Source organism: Netta rufina (genome assembly GCF_964035555.1).
Source record: "Netta rufina genome assembly, chromosome: 1".
Classification (NCBI taxonomy): Eukaryota; Metazoa; Chordata; class Aves; order Anseriformes; family Anatidae; genus Netta; species Netta rufina.
In genome coordinates this window covers 29209905-29233727 of record NC_140123.1, presented here as the reverse complement: position 1 = coordinate 29233727, position 23823 = coordinate 29209905, and the positions used below count along the sequence as shown (strand labels likewise).

At 42.4% G+C, this 23823-nt stretch overlaps 1 protein-coding gene across 3 annotated transcripts in view; it reads left to right on the top strand.

The window, feature by feature from the left end:
- Nucleotides 1–9141: 9141 nt before the first annotated feature.
- The window catches only part of FNDC3A (fibronectin type III domain containing 3A), a 115348-nt gene continuing 100666 nt past the window's right edge, over nucleotides 9142–23823 (top strand). The window contains exon 1 of one of the 3 annotated variants that reach the window (XM_084297986.1): nucleotides 9142–9282. The gene's annotated coding sequence lies outside the window, so the exon portion shown is untranslated. Of the gene's footprint in view, nucleotides 9321–9423; nucleotides 9458–23823 lie in introns of those variants that run through there. The other 2 variants (XM_084297985.1, XM_084297987.1) reach the window with 2 other exon arrangements.

Here is a 23823-nt window from a genome sequence, read left to right as displayed (position 1 = left end):
GGATTGAGATCTAAAACTAAAAACCCTGTAATGGACAATCCTTAATAGCATACCTCCAGGGGAAGTGTCTTCCTGACCTGAAATAGGAAGTGGCTGACTTTCATCCTGGAACATGAAGTTTTATAACCTCCTGCATGTGATCGTCTATTTGTGGCAGCGGCAGATTTATTATTATTTTTTATTATTATTATTTGACTTCTCCTAAACCTTCTGCCTGAATAATGAGTTCTGAAAGTCTGTGTGCTTTTTGGAGAGAAACATCTCATCAGTTTTAAATGTACTGCCATATTAACCTCTCTAGGAACTCCCTTGAGCTCACAGATTTGGAGAACCTAAGGAAAATTTTGCATATACCTGCTGTATCATCCCTTGTGTGTTTCTTCACAACATCTAGTGACCTGGCCTTTCGTCTCATATAGCATATTTTTGTTGCTTCCTCTAAATGTTTTTCTGCTGTATTCTTACCTCAGACAGGATCACAATTCAATGCAGTGACTCTATCCATATCGCTTTCCAACAAGGTTTTCTAAAATGCTTCTGGAAATAGTCGTCCCATCAGCTAATGTAAGATTCTTTGGCAGACTGTCTGCAGGCAACAAAAAGATGCCTGGAAAAGTGAAAAAGGCACTTGTCAGCCTATATTGTGAGCACTCTGTTTAACAGCCCACAAGTCTAGTCTTGCAGGTATTTGGGGGCTACCCCTGTGGTATGTGTAAATCTGACCCAAGAAAGTCACTGATTGATTCTGCAACCATGCAGTATCACAATATCGTCCACATTAGCCTTTAGCATTCCAGGTGTAGCCCCACATCTTTTTGACATGCACCATGCTTTAAAAGCCCCCGCAGCTTGAAATGTCAAAACACATGATACTGGAATGAAGGTAAATTCTTCAGCTATTGCACATTAAAATTCTCTAACAGGAATATGAGTTTTTTTCATCCACCTAAAGAAAACATCTTTAGTGAAGCTAGCACCTCTGAACACAAGACCTAAACTCCCAGGCAAACTATGATTTGTAGGAGGTTGTGAGGCTAGACAAGTCTGATTACTTCTCATAAAAAATCCTTGAAGGAATAGGATGTCATCACCAAAAATATAAACATGCACTAAACAATTAGAACAGAACTTCAGATAGGCAAAATAATCTCATCCTGTGTGCTGAGACAGATCTGTCTAGACTGCTTTCCTTATCTTGCAGCCAAACTGTTCTCCCTGTAGCAGTCAGTTATACCTTTCAGTGGGCTTTCTTTCCAGACACACAAAAATATCCCAGGAGGAGCTCTGGAAAAGCACACGTTCTGTTAGGCAAAAGCTGTTGGAACTGTGTCACCAGATAAAGACCATTTCTTTCGAGCACCTTGGGTCTGAGTGATTAATGAACATGCTGTTGTGCCAGCAGCAAAAAGAAATTAAAAAAAAATAATCTTAAATTGAAGAGTGAATCAAGTAAAAGTTCCAGAGGAGCTGAATCCCTACAGATACACAGAAGGCATCAAGAAGAGATTTATGTATCACATACTTCTGTGTCTTCAGTCAGCAAGTGCCAGCTGAAAGAAAGATGGTAAAAGACCTTTATCTCTGACTCCAGCCTACTTGGGTAGACTCAATCTCTACCCATTTTCATTTAATGCCAGAAGGAAGAAAAAACATGGAACAGGAAAAAAAAAATAAAAAATAAAAAATGAGGAGAGCTGCACTGCATTGAAAGTAAAATAAAGGAATAGCATCTAAACCAAAGGTACAACAAGGATACAAAAAGGGAAAACTCTGTGGTAGATCTGAGACTGAAGAGCCAATTCTGCAATATCTTGGAGGAAAAGAGGAGCAAGACTCAACCATGTCTTTGATGACAGGCCACAATGTGACTAGAATCTGAAGAAAAAAAAAAAAAAAAAAAGCATATTTCATGCCATGTACCAGAAAAAAAAAAAAAAAAAATAACATTTCACCAGACAGATAAAATTCTGCAAATACACACAAGTACTGTTTGCACAATCCAGGGTGAGACAGTGGTGGATCTTCTCACCCTGACACTGAGCTGAGGACAGTGGGTCATGCTGACTGTGTCGATTCTGTCCCCAGACCCTTCTCAATTGCCAGGGCCTTTGGAGTGGTGCTCATCTACCCTGGAATAGACAAGAAGTGATTCCTACCAGACCAAACACCATGAAGAAGAAATATTATCCTCTTTTTTCATGCCGCCAGCAATGTTTCAAGCTGTGTGATCCTCCCTTCCAAAGAGAGGTCCTTCCCAAAGAAAAAAAAAAAAAAAAAAAGACAAAAAGCAAGACTAATCGTTTGGAAGGTCAGTGTACAAGAAATCTGCTTGAGTTATGATCTCTGAACGTACTCATTGCTTGGATTCAGGGAGCTCAAGCTGAAAAATATCAAATAGAAGCTCAGACTACTTATTTTTGTTTCTTTCCATTCTTATTGTTATTACTTTATAGGGAGCATTTGTCAGCTGTATATTTGCTTGTAGGAATGTGCTAACTTCTACAGTCAATAGTTTTCTGGGCTGAAAAGAGGTATCTGCAGTAGTATTCCGAATCAGCCACGCAACAAGGTTTAACTACTGTCTCTGCTTGAAGTGCCTGGAAAGATCACAGGTTACTTTGGAGAAAATTAAAGCAGAATTAAACAGTTTACAGCATTAAAGCAGAATCAGCCAGAACCACAGAGATGCTTCAAGGAGAACAAAAGGATTTGACTTCATTGAGCAATTTTTTCTTGCCAAGAATCTAAGACCTTAGCAGGTACTTATGTTTTCTACTCATGTCTCACATATACTAATGTTCATCACCAACTATATCAACACACAGAACTGTACAAAACGCCGTCTGGGGACTTTGATTTCAAGTGGGTAGTTTTTCCTTACAGACTAACACAAAATAATTTAATTTATTGCGTAGTCTTTGTTAAAAACATTGTGCACAGAGAAAATATTAAAGCAGACAGACGAAACCAGGCATAGTGGGGCAGACCAAAGCCCGGCATCCTGTCTCCAGCAATGGCCAGAAGCAATGCAATGGGCAACTGCACAGTGAGACTTCTCCCCAATATTTTCCCAGTCCCTAGCAATTTGTGGCTCTGAGACTCTCTCAGCCAGAGGTGGTGTCTTTGTTTTTAATAGTCCTTCACGGCGTAGGCTATTCCTCATCTTCGTCCCGCTATGTTCCAAGCTTTTCTGCAACAAATGCAGTTGCATAAACCAAGCGACCAGCGAAGTGTTTTAGCTTGCCCAAGAGCTGTGTGTGCGTTAGCCAGTACCATTCCTACCAGAGGAGCAGAGACCACGCAAAAGCAGAATACATATTCTCCGGGGGCTGAAGCAAACTCACTTACAACACAGACTATTAAAAAAAAGGAGGAAACTACAATTCCAACAACAATGAGGCCAGCTTCTACTGCTCGTAGCGCTGAGCTGCCTTTGCTATTTCCTGCCACAGGAACCAATTGCCAGTTGCTTGACACTGTTAACATTTCTGAGACACCTCATCAGCCACGGCCTGAGCTTTTTCCTGCACATAACTTCAGAAAACAAGACTGTTCTTTGTGCTCATCCTGGTCTGAAGATTTTCAATGGCTCCATTATTCTGAACCTGGTGAAGTACACTCGATTTCCACCGTTGCAGAGTTTGGAGGTGCAAACAGTGTTTGTCTAAACACACGGACGATGCTTTCACACCATCTGGATACTTCATTTGGAAGAAACAGACTTGAAAAAAAAAATAATACGAGAGGAACCAGCTTTCTCCTAGCCACCATGAAGCAGTTAAATTCTTCCAGAAAACCACAGAGAATGTTGGCGACATGCTAAATATTCAGTCTTCTCGGAAAAAAAAAATAAGGAAAAAAAAAAAAAGAAAGAAAGAAAGAAAGAAAGAAAAAAAAAAAAAAAAGAAAAGAAAACAGGAAAATCTGAATGAAGAGACTAATTAGTATTCCATGAGCACACTGAACTCAGGCTGTTATCTTGCCAGACAAGGACTTGCACTGCGAGGCCTTTTTACTGAACAAGTTTGAAATACACCCTTCTGTGAAAAGGTTGATGAAAACTTTCTTCAACTTCTTTGTCTGCAAGCACAACATGGGCCTGGTATTTCAAAAGGCTGGAAAAAAAGAGTCACAGCAAAAACTCCAAAGCCAGCATTTCAGAATGAGATAATGGAAATCTTGTGTGTCTCAAACCTCCTCGACTTAGACGCAGAGCTGCTTAAATCAGAAAGGTAACCTCCTTGCTACTGGACTAGATCAAAAAGTCCTAAACACAGTCAACCCATCCGAAATGCTGCCAGGTATAGGTGTTTCACCGAAAGAAAAACAATCTTCCAGACAGTCCATGCTTGGCTCTCAGTGGTCCATCTGGTCAGATGAAAGCTACAGTTTATCCTGAGAGCAAATCTGCTAGAAAAAATTAAACCCAGGTATGAAATTCCTGAATATTCAAGAAGGAAAAAGATCCTATATAAATAAAGACTAGTAACCTAGGCAGTAAAAATTTAGCACATGAATTGTGTAAGTCTTTCTGTTTTCATCCAGTTGATTTTTTGATGCTTAACTTTTAATCATGATCTGAAAAGGAAGGCCAGAAAATAATTTCAAATCCATTCCAAGCAGAGTGGAAGCACAAATTCAAAGTATGCTTCTGGTGAACATTTTCATTACAACCAGGACTGGCTGATTATTCAGCTTTATCTATCGCCAACCATCTGTTAGTTTACTAAGAGATCACTAAAGGCAGCTCAGAAATATCTCAGTGCACAAAGCCAAAACAAACATCAGCGGTTTTTAAAAGTGACGAAGCCAATAAAAAGCACTTTGTTGGTGCCTACAACCACTGCTTTAAGTATAGTTTCAAGGATTTCTGTAATATGAAATGAAAGCTTCAATTCACGATGGGAAAATCACAGTTCAACTCGTGGCCCATCTCAATATGTTTATGCAGAAACAACTGATGACTTACAAGAATCGACTTCAAGAATCCCAAGGTGAATATCGCTGTTTGGAGTATATCACCATTTGTATGTAGGGTTCTTGTCTAGAGCTTAAAAAGTAATATTATAACCAGTAGTTCTGTGCCGTATATATTCCTCTGTGTTAATAAAGTGAGATAAATGAACTTGAGGTCTAAACCATGTAGTTCCTCTTCCTGTGCTTGTAATCCCTGACTTCATTTTGCTTTTCCAGTTGGCAAATACACCCAATGAAATCCCACACAATTAAACTACTCTGTCAGCTGGGCTCCAACTAATGTTTTTGAACTCTTAATCTTGGCACAAAGTTTGAAAATTTTTTGACTAATTAATTCTTTCTCATAGAGTTGGGTTTGTTTTTGCACCTGAACATCTTAAGGAAGCAATCTGCCATGCTTGTTCTTGTTGAACAACAAACTATTTTGTAAGTAATCCTGTTAAAATCAGTGGCTCCTCTTCCAGAAAAGGAGATGAATCAGTAATGGGGAAATGGCATATTCCACCCACCCTCTGAATTAAACAAACTACAGTTTCCTGAAAATTCTCGATACTGTGTTAGAGCTACTCCTGCAATGCCAGAGTTGAATGGTTGAATTTTCTTGTCTGTGACTGGATTAGCATTTTTATCCATTTAATCCTCCCATTCATTTTGGTATCATAATTCTAACATTTCAGCTGGTTTAATCCTGTCAGAGAATGATTGTTTTTATCATCTTTGTCATGAAAAGTAGGTAAAGAAGCCAAAGATGTGTGGATTTGTGTCTTTTTCCTATTTTGATAAAAGTCAGAAAAACAGTTACAGACATGATAAACATTTTATTATACGCTATTGCTCAATGTGTTTTCATTCTACTAGTTTGCCAAATTATGTAAAAACCCAGCTGATCATATCAATTAAATCTCAGGCTCTTTTTTTTTCCTCTTTTTTCCCACAAACATGTATTTTACTATTGAAATGAATCATGCTTAGCATTAAACATCAATATTTTATTTCCATACATCATTGCAACATTAAAGAGGGATTTTTACAGTTCAACTCCTTTCAGACAAATCAGAGACCAACAAATAATTCATACATCATAATAATTCATCAGCCTCTTTGGAAGAGACCTGGTCGAATAGGATGACTATTATGCAGCTCAGGTGAAGATATAGGATACCTGAAAGGACACAAAGTGGTAATGCAATGTTGTAATAATTACATTTCCTGTATTATTTTTTTTTTTTGTTTTACCAATATGTAAAAATTAAACTTCTCTCACCTCATAAAGCTGCTCAGAACTTACAGTTCATTTATTTTGGTGGAGTTATATTCATGTATTAGTTACCCATGCTTGAAAATAAACACTGGCGGTACTTCTTTAGTAGTTTTGCATTATATACATGCTCCTTGTCTGGTAGAAGATAGCAAAGCTACTGACCTCATGCTTTTCACATTCTGTAGTCCAAACTGCCATCTTCGTGGTCCATGAGACAGTAGTAAATGTTCTTAGTACAGTTTTCAACTGAACTTTGTATGATCTCCATTTTTCAGCTACCACCTTCACAGACTGGAGGATCTCCATTTGGCAACAGCAGAGCTGCTGTCACCAAAGCGGGTCCCAGCTATTATTCCTGACATAGGAACTACAGGTCACCTGAGGTGTAAAGACAGGCCTGCCACTAGGGACTGGGGTGCTGTGTTGAGGAGATGTGGCAACCCCTCCAGCCTCAGCCACAATATTTTAATTTCAGAATTTGAAGTCTTCCCCATTCCCTGCAAGAATGGAGAGAATTGGAAAACTGGTTCAAGTGACTTAGATTTTAAAATAAGCATGAGTTGCCCAATCCTGATCACAAACACTGAACTGTTACTTATTTTTCTGAGTCGACACAATTATGAAAATGAAATGATTACACCAATTCTTCAGAAGTCCCTAGAGATAGTACTGTTGTTTGACGGAAGAAATGACAGCCACAGAAGGGGGTCATTACTATACAAAGAATATATCTTAAGGGAGTACATTGCAAAATGTTCCTCTGATGGATTTGCCTTCTCCCCTCTCCTCTTCTGTTTTTCAATATCAATTTCAGAAAAGTTCACCATTAGCACTTGGATGTCTATCTGGTGCTACACTATAAAGAAATTAGGTCTCCATGGCTTTTTCTGGGAAGTTCTGCATTGAATGAAAGCAAGGGAGTTTGGTCAATCCTCTGGAAGTAGCTGAGATCTGTATATGCAATTTGGACTAGCAAATAATTCCAGTCTAATTTAGTTCTGATTTAGAAAAATCCATTTATTCACATAAGTCCATAAAAAGAGATAGGGAAGGCCCTATATTAGTTCCCCCATTCCTTCCACCTACTTTTAATATTATTTGGAATGATTTTCGGGTGACTTTAATTGTTCTTCCAGCAGAAAATGGAATTTTACATACAGGTATTTAAATATCTATGACCTAAAAAGGAAGGAAGCAGACTGTGTTATGCAATGCAAACTTACACACCATCTGGACCAGTGTCTGGATAAGGAGAAGAGCCCAAAACACTCTCAGCTTTTCTCTTTCCCTACTGTAAATTCCCTATGACCCATACACCTAAAACATTGCATGGATTACTTAATTTCACCTGTGAGGGAGGTGAGGGAGCAGCATCCTAGGGAAGCCAGGAGAAGTAGCGAGGGATGCTTTGTCCCAGGGTGCTCAGGCAGTGGTGCACATGCAGTTGGTGCTGCATTGCCCCCATTCAAAACCATGTGGCACAAAGCCAGGAGCTGTGGCTGTGTACAGTAATGCTCAGGACCACGATGCTGCTGTTCCTGGCTCCCCCACCACTGATGAGCAATGCCAGGCGATCGGTGCCTGCCTACGAGCGGTCCACCGAAACCGCTGGCTAATTCGGGAAACCTGCATTGAAACCAGGGTAGGATAGGAAACTGAGCGATCTCCCAGCAGCTACAATTGGCAAAGATCTCCAGCTCTGTGCAGCTGGACAACACAACCCGCAAACACTGTGCAGTGGCATTTGTTCAGCCCTGACTCATAGACAGACGGATGCCACTGGATGAATCACCAGCAGCGCTTTCTGCAGCACCTAACGAGGTAGCTCATCCAAACGCTGATCAGGCCCAAGTCTCTCTAGTTTCGGAGATTCGACGAGGCACTGCCTCGGCTGCTGTTTCACGGGTGAAATTATGAGTTTTGGAAGAGGGGCCTGCAGCGAGCAACCAGGATTTTGCTCGCAGCAGCAAACTTCAGTTGGCGCACCCTTGGGCTATCTTGTGTGTGCCGTTAAGCTATAAAAGCCATTAAGCTATAAAATTTCAGCACTGATGAAATGCAAGAGAAATAACAACTTATTAACTTAATAACAGAGAACTTTAAGGCAAATTAACAAAACCACTTTATAAAGCAACTCATTCTGTTCAGTCCACTGCTGCAGAAGGTCATTAAGCCCAACACTGTAGGAAAATCATTTCAATCTATAATGGTTGAAAGGACAAACGTTAAGCGAAAGATAATCACAAATTAGCATTCAGGACATCGGCTGAGCATTGCAGGTGTCGAAGGAAGGTGGGTCCTCCCTGCAAAGTGACTGGAAAAAATGTGTTTTTTCCTGGCAGAGGGGATGGTGGATATGGGGTGGGTATGGGCAGAGATACTTGTCCTTTCCCCTCGCTGAGAAGGAAAGGCTGAAAGTGAACTTGAATAACTAGTGATAGGACCAGAGGGAATGGCCTCAAGTTGTGCGGGGGGAGGTTCAGGCTGGCAATGAGGAGCCATTTCTGCTCAGAAAGAGCAGTCAGGCACTGGGACGGGTTGCCCAGGGAGGTGGTGGAGTCACCGTCCCTGGTGGTGTTCGAGGAAAGGTTGGACGTGGTGCTTGGGGACACGGTTCAGTGGGTGGTGGTGGTGGTAGGGGATGGTTGGACCAGGTGATCTTGAAGCTCTTCCCCAACCCTGAAGGTTTCCTGGCTCTGTGTGGAGCCCACCTCAGGGCCAGCCCCCAGCCCCACCCCATGACGAGGCCCCGCCCCCATCGCGATTCAAGCCCCGCCCCTCACGGCCCCGCCCCTCCCTCATCCCCACCCCAGCGGTCCCTCCCTCCCCCCCCCCCCGCCTCCCCGCGCAGGCGCAGTGCGCTCCGCAGCCAAGTGCCCCCTCGCGGCCCCTCCCCGCCCTCCACCAAGATGGCGGCCGCGCTCCGCCGGGCGAGGCGGCGGCGAGCGCGGAGCCCGCGGGGAAGCGGCGGCGGCGGCGGCGGCACCGGCACCACCCCCGGCGGCCACAACCGCAGCCACGGCCGCGGCGGGAGGCGCTGACAGGTGCGGGTGCCCCGGCGGGTGCTCGGGCTGAGCCGCAGGTACCCCGGAGTGGGCGGGCGGAGGGGTGGGGGAAGCTTCCACGGGCTGAGCGGCGCCGCCCCTGCCCGAGCTGCGCCATCGGGAGCTGCCCTCCGACAGCGAGCCGTTAGCCGGGGCAGCCGGCGGGGCCATGGCGGTGAGTGCCGACGACCCCTCGGGGGACAAACTTTCCGCTCGCCTCCCCTCCCACCACCCCCTTTTTCCATCGCCCGGAGGGAGGCGGCGGCTGCCGGCAGCGCGGTGCTGTGGGGAGGGGGGGGGGTGCCGGGAGTTGCGGGTTTTTTTGCCCCAAAATGTGTGGGGTGCTCCCCGGGGTGGGTCCCCGCACACCCCCGAGCTCCTTCCTTCCCCCGAGGGTGGTGGTGAAACCCCACGGAAAGTTGGCGTTGTCTCGCCGGCAGCCGGGCGGCGAAAGCAAAATCGAAACTTTGCGGCGGGTTTCGGGCTGCGCGGAGAAATAGGGAAAAACAACACGGGGGGGGGGGGGGGGCTCGGAAATTGCCTTAACCTCCTCAAAACATCTTCGTGAGGCGGTTTGTTCGCTGCCCGGCACGGCAGGTGTTGCTCCCGAGCATCTCGCGTCGCCGCCTCATTCCTGCAAAACCATCTTCGCTTTGACAATTTACCTCTAATTAACCAAACGCGCACCTGGCCATATAGCTCATAAATCGCCACCCAGCCTCGGGGATTTCTCGCCGTCGAGGATTTGGTAGCGTTGCTCCCAGCCTCGAGCTTCTGAGCTCTCAGCCGGGAAGAAGCTGTTGTGTTGTTATGGCAATGGGCAACTTTGGCTTCGTGCAGCCTTGGCTATTACACAGAAACGTCGCCGTGGCCATGATGTGGATCCAGACACATCTATGTGCCCTGTCGTGAAGTAGCATGGACCACAGCCCTCAGAACTGACACGCTGTAATCAATTAAATGTGTTTTTCCACCTTTCTTCCTAAGGAGCTAGGCTTAAGCAGTCGTGAAGTTGGACCACGTGAGGAATGGAGAAGTAGTGAGCTTTCAGGTGGGCAGAAGGCTGGGCACGCTGGAGGTAGCTGAGTGTGTATGGTACTCGAGGTTGCACATTGGGGAGGGTTCTTCATAGCTGGCATTCCTACTAAGTGTTGGAATTGAGTTTGGAAAGAATCGGTTACATGGGGACCATCAGGCACCGATTTTGGGTGATGAAGCCTCAGTTGAGAGAGTTTTGTCCTCAGAAAGGCCAGTGCTCAGCAGTGAGTTGCTCGGGTCACTTGGTCAGGATGAGAGCGTCCTGCTTCGAGCAGACTCCTGCACTGACTCCTCTAGGTGATCGTGTTAACCCAAATCGGCTGAGTGCCTCAGGATTTTCAAAGCAGGTGGAGACCTGAGGCTTTTTTGCTGTATGACAAACTCTAGGTGTAAGAGTTGCTTGAAGCTCTGGTCACTTTGTACAGTGCTGAAGTTACCAGATTTCAATCTTAGTGGTGTTTCTACCATTTTCAGACTTGGAGTTTCCACTGCTTTGTGGACTTAACTCAAAGGCTTTTTATTTTTATAGGTAATAATGTAATGGAGCTGCAGAAACTTGAGTTATGATTCAGACTAATAACTCATTTGCTTTGGGCTGTGAGTTCTGTGGATCTTGGTGCTTCTGTTTGTTATTCTTTGCCTTGTGGCCATTTAATTTAGCTTGAATTTGGACCTACATCAGCTAACTCAGTGTTATGATGATGATTGTTCTGGCTCAGGATACCTAATGGAGATCCTTCCTAATTGTTATTGCAACTTTAACTACTTCACCAAACGTGCTTCTGCAGTTTTCTGTGTTAGCACTTATTGGGAAGCAAAACCCTTCAGGCCTGACTTCAGGAGAGGTACAATTTTTCAGCTCAGTCGATACTTTTTCCTAAATGGTTATACCATCTAAATGCTCTTAGGCAACTAGCTCATTTAACTTGCTGGCAGGTCACTTCTGAAATAGTGCATGCTATTGTAAATGTCTTGGTCTGGAGAAATATTGAGCGCTTGGAGGTACGAGGTGCTGGTGTTCTGCTTGTCCGTTGATACCTCTGTCAAAGTGGCAGATCCTATAATCTAACCCCATTCCCCATCCCAATGTGGGTGGGTGGAACTGGCAAAGATGCAGCCTGCTCATTCCCCAGCAGACAGGTGCTGGAGAGGACAGTTTTTGTGATGCTGCAGGCCTGCTTCCTAGGCAGCCAGTGATGTTTGGCGGTGGTGCCTTGTGGAACCTGAGGGATTCTCATCTCCCCTCCAGCATCTCTGTACCTTTTATTGACCTCCAGCCTCTAATCGTTCTGAGATTTCCAGTTCAATCTCTGCTGAAATGTCTACAGGTAACGTGTCATGTTTCATTGGTGTATTTCCATGATCTAAAATACAAATTGGATTTTCTCAGTTATATCTGTCAATAACACCTCTATATTTTATCATCCACTTCTTTAAGACTATTGACCTGGGGAAATTCCCAGGCAATTTGTAGCAAGATTCAACTCATGTGCAGTTTATGGTGCAGGAGTTGAACTGAGCCTTTGCTTTTCCTGTAAGACCATATCTAGCAAAAATAGATTTGACTTGGACTGTGTCAACTCTTTAGCTTAACTAAAAGATAGTGCTTGTATCTCAGGGAAGAGATAATAGTTTGGAATGCGTACACTGCTGCTTTTTCTGTACAGTAAACACAAACAATGTTTATTTTGCTTGTGGGGCCAATGTTTCCTGAGCTACAGAGACGAGCATTTTTGCTTGTATTTTGCCATCATACAGTAAACTTTCAGCTTCCTTAATGCCCGTGTTCACTGGATGTTAGTACAGAAACACTACTAACATTTTTCTGGTCTACCCTTAAAGTTTCATGGTTTTGTTTATGTTCGGTGGTATTTTGGATTGTCATCCTGGGGGGCCGCATTTTGTAAGGCTGACGGGGTAGAAGGATGCTTAGAAAGTGCCTGTAACACCTAATAGCACCGCATGTTTCTGGCAGGTTGTCATCTTTAATTGTTCCAGTCAATCTACGTTTAGTTTCAGGTTGGACAAATATTTTTCAAGTCTGACCCACGCCCCCAAGATCTGGTCCTGTTCCAGCTGTGCTTCCTTCGTGTACTCTTGAGCCTGTAACCAGCGAAAAGCTGAAGACTTTTTTGATAAGCTGTCATAGATGGCTTTAACAAAATGTAAATGGAAATAGAATTTGCTATGACGTTTTGTCAATAGTGAAATATTATTTGTAGCTAGTGTTTTCATGCTGGATGACTGAGTAAAGGATTGTGTTATTACTTCTCATGGATAAATTGGTATAGAATGTTTTTCTGTTTACTGTTACAGAACTTCAGGAATGGAATATCCATGTGCTTTCCAAACCCTCTACTAAAATTTTAATGGCACATTCCTTGGCAGTGTCTTCACAGTGCCTCTCAAATGGAGTCAGACTGGACAAACTTCACCCTCTTTGTTTGTGGTCCCCAAGAAACGTTGGCTTTTTTGGGATGCTTGGGCCCTAAAATTGTTCTACTCCACAGTCAGAACATCACCAAAGTTAACACTGGTACTTTGGCTTTCAGTTTGGTATCTTGTGTGCCAAACACAGTCCCAGCAGGAGCTGGGGCAGTAGTTAAACAGGAGTGCAGGGTATGTTGATATTTTTACCCTGCCCCTGCTCAACTTTCCTTCCAGAACTGTTTTGAAGCACTTAAGACAAAATTAAAGAGTTGAAAACCATCATTTATAGGTAATGGAAAAATTATTTAACTTGATTACTTTGGGCATAAAGAACTGTCAAAACATCTTCAAGTTTTCAATCCCAGTTTAACCAGTAAACATCATTCTTACAGGCCATTAGTAAGAGAGAAGACAGGCACTTTCTAAGATATGATAGATCTCTTCTGCTTTCCAAAAACACTAAAACAAGTCCTTCTACTTCCTGGCAGCATATGGGCTTCTGTAATGTAGTGTCAAAAAAAAAACAACAACTGTTTCACAGCTGTGAAAAATCACAAAACTGAACCGATACACTCCATGATTGCAAATAACTACGTATCAAAGCCTGGGAAATGCTGTCTGCAGGGCAAGTGACAAGGTCCAGAAAGATTTATGCTGTGGATGGTAACTTGCTTCAGTTACAGGGGGGAAAAGGAGTGTGTGGCACAGGAATGCTAACTTTACCTTCTGCGTGACAGTTCTTTTTGAATGCGCTTTGATTTTTATCCATTGGTTGCATTTAGAACCATGAAGCTCAATTCTTAATGCTGTTTGATCCTGAATAACTCCAGATGAAAATGAACTTCACGGATCCAGAACTTATTTTTGTTTGCTTTACTTTACAGTAGATGTAAAAGGTATGATTTATGTATGTAAATACTTCTGTGTAAATGCTATCGAGTTTCCCCCAAAGTGCAAATCCAGTTTCTGTGGTAATTAAAGCCCAAGCTGTACTTAATATAAGATCCTACAAGCGTGAGCTACTGCCAAGCTCCTGTTTTCCTCTAGCTGATGTAGTATACTCAATACTGTATCTTACTCTACGGATTACAAAATAAATCCCTGTTCTCCAACTTGCAGACTGTAAGGTTTTGTTGTTCAGTGTTTGTTGTTCCTTTAACTGGAGAAACTGCATCCACTAGGTGACCTGACTGAAGGAAACTGAGACACAAGCCACAGAAACATCAGGGAGATAAGCCTTGTTTTGGAGCTGCGGGCACCTTGTAGGTGGTGGCAGTGAATCAAGTTGTAATGCACGTGCAAAAAAAGTTTGCCTGTAGCTGAAAACTAAACTGTAAGCAGAAATTGAACGTCTGTACCAGCATAAGGCAACCCAAAACAAAACCAGGTGACTTGCAAGGTCTTGGCAATGGGAGAGGGATGGGCTGGTAACGATTCATTGATATTTTAGTGTATCTGTTTAGGGGACTTCCTGCACTAGGAGTAAATACAAGCTGCAAGAGTTACCCAATCCTATAGAATCTGTTGAAAAGTAAACAGAGAAGACCATGCTTTCAGAGCACTCTCTCTTCACCCACTTAGTCTGGTGCGAAGACATTGAAACAAAGTCCTGAGGAGTGAGGACTGAAAGAAGCTGCAGAAGTGAGTAGTGACAGCTGACAGCACTTAGTCCTAGATGCGGCTGGAATAATGTCTAGTTTTGTGGGTTTGTTTTTGTTAATGGATTGTCAGCCATTCAGTGTTGCAACTCCACATGGACAGTAGGAAGCCAAGAACTGCTTTGTCCTCTGAATGGTTGGGCAATCAAACTGGTTGGGCCCATGGGGTTTTGGGGGGCTAAACTTTCCTCGGAGGGTGAGGTGGAGCTTGGGAGCAGGGAGTGCTGGCATCATCTGAGAAACAAGCTCTTCTTTTGGTGGTCTTCATCTTCAGTAGTTGCACACAGTTCTCTATTGGAGAACTTTTCATGAATTGCACATTTAATTGTCAAGAGTCGCATTCAGCTTGAGGTGTATTGAGCTTGGAGCACCCTGCTTTAGTTTTGTGGCATGCAAGTAGCTGTCTCAGCACTGTTGTGGCTGAGTTTAATCCTGGGGAAGTGAAGCACCTGCCAGGGTGGCTGCCCATGGACTTTCTCATATCGTTGCCAGTAGCTTCACAAGTGCTATATATTGATGCTGCAACAAGCAGTTCCTCTCTGCCTGCTTATTCCTGTGCTCGGCATGCATTTGCATCTATTTGTAGTGAAATGGATCAGGCAACTGACCTACCTTAAAACAGAGCCACTTCTTGAAGAGTAACAAACCGGAGGATAGCTTTGATTCACTGTACTCTTGGCCAGTTGCTTGTAGCGGTGCAAGTGGGAGCTGCTGGTGTTATTGAGCAGAACCAACTTAGAGGGGTCAGTCCTCATAAAAGAACATCTTTCAGATGCACTTGTTAAGGCTCAACACCCTTTTTTGATGTATTCTTACTTTTAAGAAGTAGTTTCCACGTGCCTGACTTGGCTTGTTGTGCCCTGTGTTATTATCCTGTTCCTTACGGAAGCAGAGACCTGCAGGTTTTCCAAAAAAAAAAAAATCAGTGCACGCTTATTTTAAATTATTAAAGCTGTGGCCTCTGATCCCATGTCATCTTGTGTTTGGATAGCATAGTTTTCATTTTTTCAGAACAAGCAGGAAAAAGCTGTTTCGTAAGAGTTCTTTAAAAACTGCTGCTTGTTGTTCTTGAGTTGTGCCCTCGTTGCAGCTCCAAGACTGGCAGCTGTCTCTGCAATCAATTCATCTCACTGACCACTCACCTCGCCTTAGCGAAAGGAAACGCGTGATTTTAGTTTGCCTTAAAGGAACTATATGAAAACTTATTTGAAAACTTGGCCTCGCTGCTCATAGCTACCAGAAAAAGGGAGTCGATAACAAATGAGGAAGTAGCTTGGTTCTTGGCATGGAGCACGCTTGTTTTCTCAAAAAATAAGCATGTACTTAACCATTACTTTTGCCTTCGTTTCTGTTTAACTGGGAAAGGCCGAGATGTTTTTGAACCCATCTGATCTTCAGAAAATAAACCGAAGGAAATCCAGTCCTGGCAGAATCGTAGGAGAACCTAATTTAGCTGCTTTAGAAGTAAAACTAGGAGAGTTCAAAGAAGTTTTTGAGAAGAGTAGTGTAAAGCTAAAAAAAAAAAACAGCCACGTAGTTTAGACCGGCGTACCATAAGTAAAGTTGAACTGCATTCGATTTCTTTGAACTGTGTAGTATATTTTCTGCACAGCTTACAGCCTCGTTCCTTTTTGAGAATCCTTCCCAAGAATATCTGAGAGGCAGCTGATCCTGCAAGACAGAGGAGGCCATGCTCCAGCTCACAAGCGAGGTGCAACAGGGAATCCGGTAAAGCCAAGTCTGCACTCTGGTGCTGACAATTCACTCGTTGATTTAAAATGCGTGCTATCAAATTAGCTCTGAGTATAAGGAACAGATTAATTTCCTGATTTGTGATACAGCTGTGCTTATCCCTTCCCAGAAGTTACACAACCAGTTTCAGCTTCTTTTTCTTTTGAGAAAGGAGGGACAAATTGTTGGAAAGTACTGAATTCTCCTTCTGCAGTAACTTCGTGTCATGTGTAGTTCGTCCAGATACCGGCTGTGGATGGTTTAATAAGAATGTAATAATTGTAACATTTGAACCCAGAATGTGGTGCTTTTGGGTAGTCTCCGTTGCATTGCTTTTGATACATCCAATCAAGCATTTCATAATCCAAGTGCCAGACTAAGTGAGAAGTGGTAAGTGTTCACGAACATCTTGTCCCTTTCCAGGTGACTGATTTATCAGTGTCTAGCTCTTCCCTAGGTAGTCCTCACCTTCAAAAGTTTAGTTTTCTACATTAGCTGCTAATAAGAGCTGAGCCTGTTTGGCTCAGGTTCAAAAGCTGCTAGCTCATAAATAGAAATGCATTAAACTTGAACAGCTGGAGTGTTTCCAAGTATCTACCGTGCGTTCTCATATAGGTTATGGAACACATGACATGAATGCATGAACTGCACCTGAAGCTGCTCCTAAATCATTGCAGTTCACAACCTGGAGCATGAAGGTAACCTGAAGTAGGTGTTGATTTATGATAATATGTTTAACTCCTGCAGCACTGAGGTTTATACCTGTTCTGCGTGGCTTTGCCCTTCCTGCTTTGATGAGAACAGGCAGTAACTGTTGGGAGGGAGTTGGAGCCAGTGGCTGTTTTGGCTATTCAAGTACAACTGGCATTTGCTTATAAATCAGTATTTTCCCCGTAATTGTATTGTGTTCATTGTACAACTTTGTGTTTGCCTTCCAGCAACAACAGTATGAGCGGAGATATGTATTTGATTTCTGGGATTTCTTTGGGAATTGCCTTTAGTGATTGTATGTGACACCACTTGTAAGCTATGGGTGGAGTATTCCCATAGATTTCTTTTTCCTTTGGGGTATTCCATTGCTTATTAAAACACTTGGCAGTGTATTTTCATTTTCAGCTGTTCAGATTTGCAGTTTCCAGTGATTGTCAGTTTGACATTGTTGATTGACTTTACAAAACTACACCTTTTATAATTGTGATGTATCTGCCTGTTTGCAGCTGTGTTATTTTAAACACTGAAGGGAATAGCCATTCAAGTTTCACATCTCTTCAAAGAAGGTAGACGTGTTTCACAAAATGGTTTTCTTCTGACAATTTCACTATAATTTAACCAAAAAATGCAACTCTCTCTGTTCTGCTACAAAATGTTTTATCAAGTTTTTCAGAAATTGCTTTCCTAAAACAGGAAAAAATGAAAAGCAAAGCACATATTTTTAAATAAATTGAGTATTAATTAAATTATCAATTCAAAACTGGAAAAAAAAAAAAAAAAAGGTATACCCTGGTATACCACAATTGCCATGTCTGGAGACATGTGACTAGAAAATATTGCAGATCTACCGGACAGAAGAAATTAAAGCGATTCTGCTAGCTTCTGATTCTCAGAAACAAACTATTCAGTTTGTTTCATAACTTTAATAGCTCAGGTGCAACTTTATGGATCACTGGGTAATTTTATTCTAATACGTTTCTATACCAGCAACATCCCCGTATCTGAGCTTTTTCCAGCCGTGCATTCAGTGACATGACTAACATCTGTCACATACACTTTGTTCTTTCCTCTTCACCCCAGGGATGTATTGGTGTACTTTGTTTTCAGAATTTCCCCCATTTTAGCATGTTTGTACATCTTAGGCTCTTGTATTTGTTAACCCTGTCTGACGACTTCTGAAGTGGTTGGCTGGTTGGAAAGATGGGGAGGACAGCAATTCTTACAGGTTTCAAATTGGCAGGCAGGTGAAATCTTTTAATGACTGTAGGAAATGATAAAGAATGAACCTATCTCCCAGTAGGCACTAAAGAATGGGTATGGTGAGTACTTAGAAATGCATAAAGCACTGGAAGAGTTTAAACAGTAGCTTGCATCTTGAGCAGTCACTCGGATGTGAGGCTCTAACCTAAATATCAGCTTTATTACTTCAGCTTTTTTCCAAGATACTTATTTCTAAAGTGCCCTGCTGTCTTCATGTTGGAGAAGGCAAGATCGCTGCGCTTCTTTCACTGGGCTGGGGGAAGTTTTTGTGGCCTTTATGGTTCTGGAAGTTCAGTCTTTGGTCTCTGACAAAGCCTAGCAAGCGTTGTCTCCCCTGTGCAGAGCGGCTTTTCCTCCTTACTGGAAGTTCTCCGTGCCTGTGGCTGCTGGGGGAGCGTAGCTGCAGAAGAACCCAGGTGAGGAAGGAATGCACACCTGCTCTGCCGAAGCCCACTGGGAAAACACACCTCATGGCAACCTCGAATTGGCAGCTGTAACGTGAAGCAGGCCGAAGCACGTATGAAACTGTTCCGACAACAAAGTCTTGGAATTGGCCCTGGTTTTGTCGCTTCTCATTTAAAATCAACATCTGATTTGGAAACATTTAGTGTTGATTTCGTTGAGCCTGTTCCTTCTGCTCTGCCTTTTTGTGTTAGGCACTTCAGTCTTTTCCCTGCTTACCTTCTGTCCTCACGCTCTATAGGATCGTGGCCCTCGTGTGCAGTCCTCTGCAATAATAACTGTATCCGTTGGTCACTAAATTTGACAGAATTAGGATGTCAAAGGGCATAAAGTTGCTGTGATTGTTGTGGTAGCAAGCAGGTAGGTAGGGAAGAAGCACTCTGTAATCACAAAAACTGAGGAAAATTGCAGGAATGCAAATTTCCCTATCAGTAGGCAGCAGAGAAACCACTGGAGAGTGGCTCTCTGGGTTCTGATCTACCGAAAACCATGTAACTTTTGCATTTCGTGCCATATTTTGATTGACTAATACGTTGATATTTGTAGAAAAATAGGACTCTAGAAAGGGCCTTCAGAGATTGTGTGCTTCAGCTCCTGATCAGGACCTTGTGTGGTCTGGTTTTGATTTGCTGCAGCAGTGGTTGCTTCTTGATTGTGCACCCATCAAGTTTTTTGGAACATGCACCCTGAATGGATGTTACAGCTATTCATAAGTGATATACATGTACTGCTGTACTAATATGTACATTATAAAACAACTAGAATGAAATAAAGATGAAAAACTATTTAAACATCTTTTTATTAATGGTAAAAATCTACTTTCTTCTTGTGCACCCCATTTCTGAGTCAGCTGGTCTACAGGATTAATATTTTGCCCCATCTAAGGGCAATCTGTGCCAGCACTGCACAGGTCTCCCCGTGACTGTGCCTTTTTACCTTACGGCCAGATACAATTTCCAAGTGCTGCAGTTCTTCATCACTTCTTTAACTTCTGTCATGCACCTTCAGGAAGAGTTTGATTTGGGCTTTGAGTAACCACCCCTCAGGTAGTGGAATCCAACAGGTAGGTGACCCCTTGTCTTCTTCTCCAGTTCTTGTAGCTTCTCGTGGTCTGTCATTTGCTTTTTCTCTTGAGGAGTTAATTGGGAAAAGCACAACTGGACATGGTGTTCCAGCTGCCACCTTGTAAGTGCTGAGTGGTTGGGAACCGCCACCTCGCTCAGCCCACCAGCCGTGCTCCTGCTATCGCAGCCCAGCGTGCCGTGAGGATGCGTGCTGCTGACTCATGTTCTTTTACCTTGGTGATCCAGCTGATTGAATGCTGATGTGCTTTCAGAGGCTGTTGTTAAGATCAGCTGCTAGACTCTTGGAGATGGAAATGCTGATCTTTTTCAAGAGCAGAGGAAATGCGCTGCCTGGTGATCTCAGCCGTGCAATATTCCTTAACCCTTAATGAATGAGTGAGAAATAAGCAGAGATGTGTACATCTTCAGAACATAAAAGTAATGCCACAGAAACATTAATGGACCAAATCTGAAGGTATTTAAGGACTGAGTTAAATTGCGATTACAGTTCAGGAAGGCATACTTTGCCTACTGAACTATTGAGTGGAACTGAAGTCTTTGAGCCTTAATGTTATTTTGGCTTGTTAGTGCAATCAGTTCCATAATGGTTCCTCAGGTATCACCCCAGAGTCTCTACAAGAGTCAGTATAGATGCCTTCCGTTGTTTCAGCTCTGGTAGCCTTCAGAAAAATCTCCTTCACAGTTGTCAAATTTGTGAGATAGGGAAAATAAACGTGCCCAACGTGGTTGAGAACTCAGGCCTTGCACCTTCCTTGAATCCTACAACAGCCTCAGCACAGATTCTGCAAGAAGAGTGTCAGCTGAATTAGCAATCCTGTGTTACCCTTTGAATGCCTACCACTAATTCAGTATATTCAGTACCAAGACAAAAAGGGAGATAGCTATTCATGCAGCAGTTGTTGCTGTGCATGAGTCAGTATGGGTTTCTAAATAGCTGTGCCTTTAATGCACTACTGACAGAAAATTGCCTCAGCTTTTTCTGTGCATAGCATCAGTATTACCTGTTCATCTAAGGTGTCACCTTCCTGGTCGGGTCCCTTTTTAATATTTCCTCAAGTATGGTGCAGTCAGTTTGCCTTATGTCCTTAGACTTACCTTATTTCATGATTTTACCCCTTCCCTACTATCCATTAGTGGTGCAGGAAAGCTTGACAAGACCAGTGAGCTGTTTGTAGTGGCTCTGCAGACTGTAGGATGCAGCCTTACCTTGTCTGAATGCAGGCTGCTTTTCGTGTGTCTTCCTCAAGACCTCATTGCTAAATGAGGTTAACCTGTTGATATAACTCATGTTAATAGCCTTTTGGGGAGCTTTTGTTTTTCTAGCTGCCTACTTTTAATTATCCTGTCCTTTTTAGAATCAACCCTTCACAGGATTGAGTTACTTTTTTTTTTTTTTTTTTTTTTTAGAAAGAATGGCTTTACCTTTATGTATTAAAACCTTTTGTTTTGTCTAGCTTTTTCGCGTATTCATGCCATTTTAGTGTAGTAAAATGACTTAGTCTCTTATCAGTGTTATGGTTTGTCATTTCCAGACTTCCTTCTGACTTTTTTTTTCCTGAGAGCTGAGTTGAAGACACATTCTACAATGACAAGCCAAGAACAAATACCTTCCCTTCCTATCTGAAACTCACCCACTCTATAATTCTGCATTTACCAATAATATTCGAGGGCTCTCATTCCAGTTTTAATCCATGTAGTGATTTTGTTCAAGAAAAACGCATAAATGCCAGAAAAGGTCTGATTGTTATAGCAGTGCTCTTATCAGTCCCTTTGTCAGCCACACTTCACCAGAAGATTCTCATCAAGTTAATTGGATAAGATTTATTTCATCAATCATACTTGTCTTTTAATTCTTTACAAATAATATCCAGTCTTGACTGTGAACTTGTTTGGTCTTGGATCACTATTGCCTAACGTGAATATATTGTCCCATTTGCCCTCCCTCAGTAGAGTATTTAATGTAAGGCTCCTGGTTTTCTTCCAGACCTCTGAGACTTTCCCAAGACTAGCGTTATCTGGAAGTCTGTTTCAAAGATCTAGTTAGATATTTTTCCTCTTCCAGAGGTTGTGAATGCCAGCTAGTTGGTTTGGTTGATTTAAAAGCTCTGATTTGATACCCTTACATCAAAGGTGATACGATTGCCTTTATATCTGAGATATGTTTGTTGAGCATTTCTGCTTATTTTGATACTAACCTGTGGTTTCTTTTATGACATCTCCTTCCTCTGCTACACAACACTTCTTTTTCAAATTCCTGTCTGTTCTCATTTGTCCTCATAGCAAAAGAAAAAACACCTGCAAGTGGTGTGCACACCACATCTGACTGACTGACAAGGTTGTGCACACTGACTTGTACAGATTGCTGCCTCTTGACCGCTGATGGAGAGAAGACTTTTAATGGTACATGTAGCATGGGCCCACATTGGTGTTGGTTTTTTCTGCAGTCTTCAAGGCTAGTTCAGAGGCATTGCAGAGAAAAACTAATATTGTATTGTCAAGAAAGCATTGATTTACTTCTTTTTCAAGATGGATTGCACAGCCTGACAGGTAGTACTTTTATTATAGTTGTAGAGGGTGTCAGGAATAACATTACCTGGTACCTCCTGTCAGGGCTTATCAATGAGCAGCAGTGCTTCATCTCCAGAATAAATCCAACGCTTGGATCCAGACATGGAACTTACCCATGTCCCAGGTAAAGCACTGAAGTCTGTGTGCTACCATCCCAAGCACTCAGTGCCTGTAGGAACTTGTTTTGTGTGAATCAAATTGTTGAGCACCCGTGAGGACGTGAATCAATGAATCTGAGACCAAATCTTAACATATGTCCAGAAGTGGTCATTAGCTGTCATATCTGAGTTGGTCTGGGTTAATTCTTACTGATGTCCAATTTGATAGATATGTTTTGATTTTTTGCTCAATAAATGGTGCTTGCACTGAGTGTATAAGTTGTGAAATCAGTCAAAAAATCATTGTGTGTGTGATGAAGGAGGCCAGTGCTCTCTTATCTAAGAGGCATTTGCAAAGTAGTTTGGAAAAAATGAACTTAATTCAATTTAGACTCAGGGAAATTCAAGCTTGGGTAAGTCTAGAAGCATGTTCTCTTAGTTTGGAGTGTTTTAATTACTTTTGTCTGTGACACTATGGATAGGTATTTCCATGTATTTTGCACTCCTGTAAGATTAAGAGATGGCACAAGAGCAAGCCTGTTTATAGCTATAATCGTAGGAGAAGGGATGCCTTGATTCTAACCCTGCTTCCAGGCTGTGTTCACTTTACATTAAATGGTCATTGGATAATATCCTGGGAAGCGCACCGTCAAACTTGCCAGCTTGAAAGATGATCCAAATAACTTCCATCAGCCTTCTGCCACCTGCAGAAGTGGTGGGGACTGACTGTAGCCTGGAGGATTTTTTGATGAGTGGGAAAGCCTTTAAAGCAAAGTAGGAATATAAAACTGTCCTCATTGCTTGGGAGACTAATTAGTCTGGCTGAGCAGCTATAAATGACTTGATATAAATGGTGATGAATTCTTAAGTAATCACAGTTTCGAAGTCTTTTAACCTATAGGGTTGTTTTTTTTGGTAACTTTAATCTTTGCAGACTAGACCTGGAAAGTAAATTTTATATGTATATATAAAAAACAATTTCAGAATGCTTTCTTTCCAAATTCATAACTTTATAGCAGGACAACCTTCAGCATGGGGACAGCTTATTCGCAGTGTGTGTGCATAGCTGTATGAGAAGTTTATCGTGCTTTGTTAATGCATTTTCCAGAAAACACAAACTCTGATTTGCATCGGTATTCTTGTACTGACAGTGCAGTATCACAGATTTCAGCCCATGGCAAGTGTATAACATCATCTGCCTTAGAGGAGCAAACATGTAAAAGCAGTAAAAAGGCTGGGGTAGAGACAGTTTTAGAGATGCCTTCTGCGTAGTAAGCTGTAGCAGCAGCTCTTCAATCAAAGAACTTAGTGCTGGAGTCATTATGCTGGTATTATCCCTTGAATTTTATCGGGTATCTCTTCGTTTAAAGTAAGTTACATACTGTAACTAGCAAGCATCTGTGTTTATGAACAGATGGTATATTTGTGTTAGAGACTTAGAAGTGTTTGTGGAGAGTTTCATTAGGCAGATAATCTCAAGGCAGAACTCTGAAAGCCAGC